General features: G+C 54.3%; 1 long non-coding RNA gene across 1 annotated transcript; it reads right to left on the bottom strand.

Annotated features, from left to right (window-relative positions):
* Positions 1 to 1,251: 1,251 nt before the first annotated feature.
* Positions 1,252 to 7,753, bottom strand: LOC144368045 (uncharacterized). The gene is made up of 3 exons (XR_013427770.1): positions 7,639 to 7,753; positions 1,779 to 5,500; positions 1,252 to 1,476 (listed from the first exon to the last, which is right to left on the bottom strand). It is a non-coding gene; the product is annotated as an uncharacterized LOC144368045 (long non-coding RNA).
* Positions 7,754 to 8,051: the final 298 nt, after the last annotated feature.

The raw sequence follows: 8,051 nt of genomic DNA, 5'->3' as shown, positions 1-8,051 counted from the left end.
TTGGCTCCTCCAACAGCCTGGCTGTCCTAGGGTACTCTCCCTGGCCCCTTGACAATGCAGCAGCACCAGCTGGATCCGTCCCCTCTGCCCCAGCCTCTCTCTGGGTGAACTCCTACCACCCCGAAGGCTCAGCTCAGCCATGGCTTCCCTTCCAGAGCTCAGAGCAGGCTCCAGTACCGCTCCCCCAGGCCTCCTCCACCTCAGGGAGGTGCTTTCCTGTGGGATCCTGTGGAAGAGTTGGAGTAGGGTTGTTTATATCCTCCAGTGTCTAATAGAATGGAGTCCTCCTCACTCCAGGGCTGCAGCTGCCCCAGGCCCCTGATGTTCATAGGGTCACCCAGATGATCTGATGGGGGGCCATTCATCTCCCACCCCCAGGTCCACGAGCTCCCAGCCTCCCTTCTCTCTTTCCCTCCTCTCCCTCTTGGCCAGTGCATTAGATGGCTGCTTCAAGTTGAACCTCATCTCTTTCACCAGGGTTCCTGGGTGGGACACATGACAGGAAGCTGCTCTGCAAAAGGCCCATGGAAAATGTCCTTCCCTTTTCCTGCCTTCTCTCCCTCTATGAATTATTTTTCTCCTTCAAAGCCTGGAGCTAATCCCTCTCACTCAGGAAGCCTTCCCTCCCCGCAGCCCCAACCTTCGCTGAGCCTGAAGATAGGCGGCCTCCTGCTCCCTCGTGGGCTCCTCTCCCCGGGTCCCCTAATCGGAGCGCTGCGGGGCAGGATGGAGCCGCCTCTAAGCCTGGATAAAGGTGAAATCCAACAGTTGGGAGAGATTATTTTTGGACCTGATACAAGTGCTAAATGAAGAGCCCCCAGCCTTCCAAGCAATCTTTGCTTTGTGCTCCAAGGCCCAAAACTAACATTTTCATAATAATTTTCCAGTATCAAAGTGATAGTTTTGATTCAAGCCAGCTGAAGCCTGCAAAACTGTGGGGCGGCCTCTCCCACCCTCGAGCCAAACATGTGCCTCAGTCTCTATTTTAACACCTTTGATAATCATCGAAAAATGCACGGCCCAAGCAGTTTTCTCAACTTTCTGACCAGAAGAGCGGCTTGGGGAAGGAGTGTGTTGGAAGTCTGTTTTTCCTTCTGCGTTACCCTGAGCCGGGGGCTTAGCTCTCTCGCTCGCCTGGCCTCCCAGCCTCCCTCTCTACATTCCATTAGTGATGTCTGATTAAGGAATTGGCCTTTCTGGTGCTATTAAAAAGTGGGGGGGGGGGAGCCCAAGAAATACAGTAACACAATATCATGGAAAACTGATATAATCTTTTCAAAACTATAAAGATTGCTCACCCGAAGGAACATCTGCACGGAAAAAGAAAAAGGATTTAAACAAACTGGAAAGGGGTCGGATAACTTGTAAAGGCCGGAGTGTTGAGGAGACCGCTGGCTCGCTGGCGGCCTGCTGTCACTCTGCAGGGGGATGGCCATCCTCGGAGGAGCCAGTTCCCTCACCGAGAGCTCCCACCATCTGGAATTCATTGCACCATGGAACACTGGCGTTTGTAAAAAGAAACTCGCCCTTATGGTAATTGTTCCTTAAATCATTAATATGGCCCGAGTACCAGCTGGAGAGTCCAGTCTGAGGACAGCAGAGCCAGGCGGGGCCAGGGCTGTAGTCCTGGCCCACCCCCCCCCCCCACTGCCCTCTCCCTTGCAGTCTCTGGCCACCTCCTCCCCGAAAACAGCCTCAGGTCAGAGTCTAGCCTTTTCCTGCAGCCAGGCTTTGGCTGCCCTGGAGAAGACACCCCTGCAAAAGAGTGATTTGCAAACCTCCTATTGGTTCCAGGAGGAGCCTTCTGGATTGGAGCCGGGCAGAGGCTGAAGCTGAGATAGCAAAGTCCCTGCGACAGGCCTGGCTCTCCAAATACCTCCATCTTCAGAGATCTCGCGGCACCTTCAGTGATGAGGCAGCACAGACAGCATCTGCCATGCTCGGGAACCTGCCAAGCCCTGAGCTCACACACGTGGGCCACGTATGCTCAGGACAGAGCCAGCCCAGGCTAGGGTGAAACGGGGTGACTCAGTCTGTTCGACCACCAGAGCGCTGAGATGGAAGAGGTTAGTGTGGGCCTGGTCACGGGGCCTTAGAATAACAGGATCTGGAGGTCTGAGCATCTGACTGTCTGGGAGCTCTGGAAACCCAAGGCTCTGCCTGCTCCCTCTTTGGTAAGGAGAATCCCAAGTGCTGGCCTCACTTCCACCCCTTGATACACTGACTTGCTAAAGAGGTGGTCGTTAGTCCTGAGGGATGAGTGAAACCACACAGGTCCCTGAGCTTCCAGGAATTGTGAGAGCTCTCAGGGCAGCCAGGAAGCCCCCCACCCCTAGACAAGGAGTGCCTCTGGGTGAGGGTCTCTGCCCCAGAGTGCTGGAAGGGTTAGAAGGGGCCCTGTGGAATCTGACTCCAATCCACTTTCTGCTCTCCCTGTGCTTCTCCTTGGGGTACCCAGTGTCTCTCTGTGTTCCTCACCCCCTAGAACTAACATAGGCCCCTGCTCTGTGCTTCTGACCCCCTGACTCTAGCCCTAGACAACCTCTCTATTCTCAGGCGAGACCCATATATCCAACTGCCTACCAGATACCTTGTGTTCGGCATCTCACAGTCCTGAGACCCAATGCATCCCAGACTAAACTCTTCATTCACCCAACATGGCTCCTCCTCAGTGTTCGCCATCTCAGCACCACCATCCACCAGGTGCCCCACCCCCAAACCAGGGGCTGTCTCTGACACCTCTCTTGCCCTTCCCCATGTTCAGTTGCCCAGACCTGAAACTCTGTCAGCTCTTCCTGGCACAGATTTCTTAATCTGTTCACATCTTCCCATGCCCACTAGCACATCCTAGGTCAGGCCTCACCACTGCATGCCTGGGTCACTGTGCCGTGTTCCAGACTGATGTCTAACCCTCCCACCACCTATCCGTTCATCTTTCCCTTAGCAGCCAGGAACATCTTTCTAAAACACAAATATTGCCTGCTCTCTCTCTCTCTCTCTCTCTCTCTCTCTCTCTCTCTCTCTCTCTCTCTCTCTCTCTCTCATTAAAACTTTCTAATAAATTCTCTATAGGAAATACTCCCAGCTCTCTCACGGTGCTGGCCCAGATGGGTTAGGTCGAATGAACTGTGATCACTCACATCTCAGAAATCTCAGGAGCTTAAAATATCACTTTTTCTCACTCACACCACTTGGTCATCGAGGGTTGGCTCTGCTTGTCCTGCTCACTCAGGGCTTTGGAGTAACCAATATCTTGAAAGTCGTCAGTCATTGTGTCAGAGGGAAGACTGTCGTGGAGGGCTCCGCATTGGCAAGTAGATGCATAAGCCTGGAAATGGCATATGTCACTTCTTCCCACACGACATTGGCTGGCTGGTCCCGCAGAACCATCAGCCACAGGGGGCCAGAAAGGGCAGCCTTCCAAGTGCTCGGAGGGGAGAGCCAGAAGACACTGCTAGCTTTCCAGCAATCATGTTCTTCCTTCAGCTCCCTCAATGCCACATTTGCCCTTACCACTGTGTCTTTTCTGGAGCCATTTTCTCTGCCTCATGTAGATAATGTCAACCTACCCTCAGCCTGGACACCACTTGTCCTGGGAAGCTGACTCTGAATGCCCAACCCTGCTGTGACCCCCTCTGGGCTCCTAGCTTTGATCACACTCCATTAGTGCCATCTATTTATTGCCCACATTTGCTTGGGCTGAATTCTGTGAAAACATAGGCTTGAAGACACTATTGTCCTATCTCCAGTGCCTGCTCGAGTGCCCGTGGGGGATGGCCATCAGAACTTGTTGAAGGAACGGAGGAGTGTGTAAATAACAAAATGGATTAAGATCCCAGCGGCAGGGCTGTCGGGAGTGGCCGTGAGCCTGGAGGTTTCAGGGATGAAGTCAACAGTCCATGTCAGTGAGTTCCAGAGGTGGACTTTATAGGCTAGTGGAGCAGAGGAAAGAGGTCTCTGGAAGGGCCAAAAGGAAGAAGCATGGGCCCCCTGGAGAATGACAGCTAAACCCCAGCAGGCAGCCATCAGTCCAGAGCCCCCTCCCTCACCCCCATTGAGTCATCAAAGGTTGGGGGGAGGCTGCTGTCCATGTCCCAGCAGATATAAGCAGAGCACCTGTGCAGAGCCAGAGCCAGGGCTGTCCCTGACTGTTCTGAGCCATCCTCTGGCCTCTTCATCTACTCTGGGCTGCATACAGCCAGAGCCCCTTCAGTACATGTTCTTTATCAAAGGGAGGTGCTCCCAAGGGCAGAGATGCATCTGGCTCCCTTAGTAACTAGCACAGTGTTTAACACATAGTAATAGTTCAACTAATGCTTGTGGAATCTGACTCCAATCCACTTTCTGCTCTCCAAGGCTTAGGAGAGCTTAGCCTGGCTACCGTCTGCTGTCCCTCTAATAGTCAAAACACGGGGCTCTGCCACCACCCCTGTTCCACCCACCCCACGCTGACTCCCTAGGAAAAGTAAGGATGTGGATGCTTAGGGTCTAGGCTTCACCCTTCAAGCTTCAACTAATCCTGTGTAAAACACTCTGGTGCATACGATGCTGAACAGACTCCAGGGCCTCCCCTCTGAAGCCTTCAGGGCCAGACAAGACCCAAGGATGTTCCGTGGAAATGACATCAAGGGCTTAAGCTGAGAGCCCCAGGGACAATACCTAGGCACTCAGTGAGACTCTCTGTGGACTCTGATCAGAGCCCAATGATGATCTCCCCCTCCTCCCTCTCAATGCCATCCCATCCTATCAGTCACCAGATCTTCCTCCTAAATGTCCCTGGAATCTGTCCGTCCATGTCAATCACCACAGCAGCCCACTCTGCACACTGCAGCTCAGCTGTCTTTCTAAAGCCCCGGTGACCTCAGGGCTGCCGCTGCTGCAGCCTTCCACTCTGGAGCCCAGATTAAAGCAAGCAAGACTCCCCACGTCCTGGCCCTGGCTGAACCACGGGCCCCCCAGGCTCCTCCTCTGACACCTCCCCTGACACTCCGTGTTCCAGCCACCTGCGCCTCTGATGGTGCAGTATTTCTTGCACCTTCCAGGTTTGTACATGCTGTTCCTTCTACCCAGAATGCTTCTCTCCTAGAAAGTATCCTCCCCTGTCTAAGACAGTTGAGTTATCAATTCCTCTTGGAAGCTCTCCCCAGCCCTACCCCATCGTGGGTCAGATGAATTTGTTCATTCATTCATTCACCAGGCTCCAGGATCGAGCCGGCCAACATGTCTGGAAGGATGAGAGGAAGGAAGTGCAGGAGGCAGGGAGGGTAGATACCTAAATCCATTGGAGATAAAACTGTGGGGGGCTGGGGCTATAGCTCAGTTGGCAGTGTGCTTGCCTGACATGCACAAGGCCCTGGGTTCAATCCCCAGCATCACCAAAAAAAAAAAAAAAAAAAAGATAAAACAGTGGGTCAGACAGGAAGCTGGACACCGTGGGAGGAATCTCTGGATGTTGAGTGGTTTGATGCCCCCCCTAGAGGAGGAACGGCAGGATCCAAGTCTGGAAGGAAAAGAAGGACTGGGTTAAGTGGCTGGACCAATTTCAGGTGGGAGAAAGAGACGCCCTGGGAGTCAATTCAGAACCCCAAACACCAGGCTACTTGGTTTGGCCTCAGTTCTGAGGCAGCAGGGAGGTGGGGAGGGCTTCAGGCCGGGTGGTTATAATTCAGCCATGATTAAATAAATCTCCATGCTGGAAGGTTCTCCCCAGCTGAGATGCAGAGACCATCGAGACTCCATAAGAGAATCTGGAGCAGAGGGAATGGAGACCAAGGGAAGGATGCAAGGCCTGCCTGGGAGGTGGAGTGGGCAGGACATGGGGACCGACTGAATGGATGCTGGAGTGGAAAACAGAGCCAGCGCCTCTGAGCTGCCCGCCTTGGGCGGGGGATGGGGGGCAATATAATGCTAAGCATGGTGGTTCCTTGGGGACACATACACATGTAAGCTGGGACATGAGAGTGAAGGTGGCCATTAGACGGTTGCTCGTCCTGTGCAGTTCAGCTAAGTCAACTTCAAGAGGCGATTAGTCTCCTTATCTCAACAGAGAAGATGCGTCCACCACTCCTGAAGGCCAGCTCACCTGAGAGCAGATGGGCCTGGAGGCTAAGCTGGGAGGAGGACTGACCTAAGCTGAGGCCTAGAGGTGGGCATGCCCATAGCAGGTGGGGCTGGCCATGGTCAGAGGCAAGAGTGGCCAAGCTGCCCTCTGGAGGACCCAGGCCCCGCCCTGTGGTGGAGTACTGGGTGCGTTCCTAGTTCATCAAGAGAGAAAGGGTCTGGTGGCCCTCACAGACAGATAGCAGGAAGGGCTGGGACGGTGTCCCTGGTGCCCTGAGGCCACTCAGTGACCTGCCTGTGCATTCCAGGCTGCAGCTTCCCAAGTAAGTTGGATAAGAACAGAGAACGCAGCAGCCTCAGCCAGAAGCCCACTACAGCCAGCCCAAGGGGTCAGGGATTCCACGTTGGGAGAGACCCAAGTCCAAGGCCAGGTACACTGGAGGTTCTCAGCACCTCGGCACAGTCTTTCCCACCTGCCCAGCCCCAGACTCCCAGTCTCCAGGGCGGAGAGAAGCAGAGACACCTCCTGTTACGGTCTGAATGTGTCCCCTCCAAAATTCAGGCATTGCCAGGTGACAGTGTCAAGAGATGGTGCCTCTAAGGATAACAAGGCCCTGGGGGCTTTGTCCTGTGACTGGGGACTTTGGTGGTGGGACTTGTTCCTTGCTGGCCCTTTGGGCAATAAGAAAGTCCTCACCAGATGTTGGTGCCTTGATCTTAGACTTCCAAGCATTGGGAACTGTAAGTAGTAAACCTCTGATGGTTATAAATGACTCCGCCTCGTGTACACCGATCCAGCAGTGCGAGGGGACTAAGTCACCCTTTCCGTCTGGTGCCAGGCTCCTGCTGCCCGCCAGGCCTCACCTCCCACCCTCAGCCCCGGGCAACAGCCAGCCACTTTCCTGGGCCATCTGTTCCCCTACTTCCTCTCGACTCTTGTTCATATGGGGTTCCCTCTGCAGGAACATGCTTTTCCTCCCCTCCCCCTTTGTCCAGCCTAGAGATCACCTCCTCTGGGAGCCCTCCCTGAGGACCCAAGGCCAAGGTCCTCGGTGTTCACACAGCCCTCTGCCTCCAGCTCCCCTAAGCCACCACCCCTTGTCAAAATGGTGCCCTTGTTCCTTATAATCCAGACACCATAACCACAGGCCTCCAGCTTCCTGGCTCTTCCGCAAGCCATGCTGCACTCTCCCGCCACTTCTTCCTCCATTTTGGAAGCCCACTCCTCCCCTCACCTCCTCAGAGGTCGTCCTCGACCCCCAACTCATACTGGGTTAGGGCCTTGCGATAAGCCCCCTTAACCCTTGGACCGCCCCCCTGACACTCCAAGACCCCCCCCGTCCCCACCCCGGCTGCTGCAGTCCTTTTTCTCTGTCATTCCCATTTTTGAATGTGGCAGTGAGGCCCAGCAGTGCAGGGTGGGGTTGGGGGAGACAGAGTGCCTGGGCCCATCCCAGCCCTGCCGTTTACCAGCTGTGTCCTTGGGATGCTCCCTCAGCCTCTTTACACCCCAGTTTCCTCTTCAGTAAAATGGGGATAATAAAACCACCCCTGCCCGAGGGTCGTGGTGATGCTTACATTTGTAATGAATCCCCCTGGTAGTCACTGGGGCTGCACATGGACCTCCTGGTTCTCCCCATTTGGACATCCGGTGACTGACCTTCCTGCAGCCTTTGAAGTCAAGCGGGGGTCATGCGGCTTAATTTGGCCAAGGAAACGGGACTGAGTCATATTTATCACTTCCAGGCAGAAGCTTAAGGACATTTTGCAATTTGCCATGTCCCCTTGCCATGTATTCCCCTCAGCCTTGTCCCTGACCGAATGGGAGGTGCCTTGTACTCCTGCTGACCCCTATAGACATCAGCCATGAACCAGAAACAAGCGCTTGTGTTTCGAAGTCACTGAGAGGAGATGACGTCTTTGTTTCTGCAGCATTCCTCTCCTATCCTGACAGACACAAGCATTTGGAATAGGACCTGGCAAAAAGCCAG

Source organism: Ictidomys tridecemlineatus, chromosome 11 (genome assembly GCF_052094955.1).
Source record: "Ictidomys tridecemlineatus isolate mIctTri1 chromosome 11, mIctTri1.hap1, whole genome shotgun sequence".
Classification (NCBI taxonomy): Eukaryota; Metazoa; Chordata; class Mammalia; order Rodentia; family Sciuridae; genus Ictidomys; species Ictidomys tridecemlineatus.
The sequence above is the reverse complement of the archived record's forward strand: the minus strand, read 5'-3'. Positions and strand labels throughout refer to the sequence as shown.